Source organism: Sturnira hondurensis, unplaced genomic scaffold, assembly GCF_014824575.4.
Source record: "Sturnira hondurensis isolate 20B ecotype Veracruz unplaced genomic scaffold, ASM1482457v3 Scaffold0010593, whole genome shotgun sequence".
Classification (NCBI taxonomy): domain Eukaryota; kingdom Metazoa; phylum Chordata; class Mammalia; order Chiroptera; family Phyllostomidae; genus Sturnira; species Sturnira hondurensis.
In genome coordinates, this window is record NW_028083224.1 from 1 (window position 1) to 1,895 (window position 1,895).

The following is a 1,895-nucleotide window of genomic DNA, read 5'->3' on the forward strand; positions in this document are numbered from 1 at the left end:
TATCTTGCAAAGTTACTATTTAGATTTACAATAGAAAATTTAAGCCCTTCTTGTGTATTTTTGCGTTCTCTAAATTTTGCTGCGTGCTGTCCTGCCGGACAGGAGAGTAGGGTCACTGAGGAAGACACTCTAATTTGGATGATTCTCTTTACAGGGAATTCCAGGTCCTGCCGGCCCCATTGGGCCCCCGGGCCCCCCAGGCTTACCGGTAAGTACAAGAAAAGAGAGTTTCATGACGTCAGCCTACACCGACACCAGAGAGACCCAAATGCTCCACCTTTGTATCTGTAATTTGCTTTTGTATTTTCTAGGGTCCTCAAGGCCCCAAGGGTAACAAAGGCTCCACGGTGAGTACCCTCCCCTTTGGCCTTTCCATTTCTCCGTGCAGCCTGCTCCGGTGCCCTGTTCTCTGTTTATATTGTCCCTTTTCTTTTTCACAGGGACCTGCTGGCCAGAAGGGTGACGGTGGTCTTCCCGGGCCTCCTGGGCCACCGGTAAGTACCTGGTGACACAGTGATATTCTGGTAGTTAGGGTTCTGACACTGTCAGCGAGGTCTTTGAATCCATAAAACGGATGAGCAGGCATGTTCTGTCCAAGTCTGATTTTCTAGGAAATAGCCACTATGTTAATTAAGTACTCAGGTCTACATGCCAAGACGTCTTTTAATTGGTTTCACTGTGACTAGAAAGATACCTTAATTATATACCTCTATACTATATTATGATAGTCATGTTCCTATTAGTTTCTTAAGAAAATCATATACTTTTATGTCAGATTTTTGTGACAGCAACTGATTGCATGCTACAAAGATACCATTATATCTCTCTGACACTGGACATAAAGGAGAAGGTGCAGATGGGTGACATTTTTTCCTACTGCAGATAATGACGATAATAAAGGTAATAATAATAACCACCACTGATGAATGCTGACATCTCCCAGGCTCCACACAACTGTTAAGTGATAGATCCCTGTGAAGATTCTTCAGTCTCCTGCCTTAAGCTTGTTCCCAAGCAACAGGGGTACCAGTGCGCCAGGGCTGCCGCCACAGATCAGGTGGCTTCAGCATGGGACTTGCTGCGGAACAGCTGGAGGCCACCAGTCCTCTGTCAGAGTGTCCCCGGCGCTGGTCCTCCCAAGGGCTCTGGGGGAGAGGCCTGTCGGAGACCCCTGTCCTTGGCTCCATGATGGCTGTCTCCTTCTTCGGTCTCTCCACCTTGTCTTCTGTCCATGTGCATCTCTGGGCCCAGATCTCCCCTTTCTAGAAGGATGCCAGTCATACTGGAATGGTACCCACCCTAAGACATTCACATTCACTTAGCTAAGTGTTTCTGCAGCAACCCCACCTCCAGATCAGGTCTTATTCCGAGGTGCGGGCACTCCAGACTTCAGCACGTGCTGAATGTCTGTGGGGCTCCGTTCAACCCCTAACAATAGGGATTACATATTTAGTGTAGATTACATATTTATTTCTACTTTCATATACATGTCAGTGCAAGGCGGGTTGCATTTTTGGAAGCTTGTTCATTTACAAAGATTAAAGTTATAAATGTTTAAAGCACGCTAATGGGCATTTGTAAAAGATCGAGATATCAGGATATAAATTATTACCAAGCACAACAGACAACTCATCAGATAGCACAAGAACCTTGAGTGGTCTTCTCATCTCCAGAGACCCACATCTACCTGTGCAGATGAGGCGTGTAAAGGAGGACTAATTAATAAACAAGAAAGGGAGGCATTCATCGTGTGTCTACACAGACCTGTGCTATGTTACTTCTACAGCAAAAGGTCTAGGAATGCCCTGAGCGGTGTGCCTGCCTCAAGGTCTCCGCTGTGTGGTTTTGAAAGAATTCACAAAGTGTATACCATATACAGTGGCAATTACCGAAGA

The 1,895-nt window shown here is 46.0% G+C and overlaps 1 long non-coding RNA gene across 1 annotated transcript; it reads left to right on the forward strand.

The window, feature by feature from the left end:
* Window positions 1-153: 153 nt before the first annotated feature.
* LOC118996021 (uncharacterized) lies at window positions 154-495 on the forward strand. The gene is made up of 3 exons (XR_005068411.1): window positions 154-208; window positions 312-347; window positions 441-495. It is a non-coding gene; the product is annotated as an uncharacterized LOC118996021 (long non-coding RNA).
* Window positions 496-1,895: the final 1,400 nt, after the last annotated feature.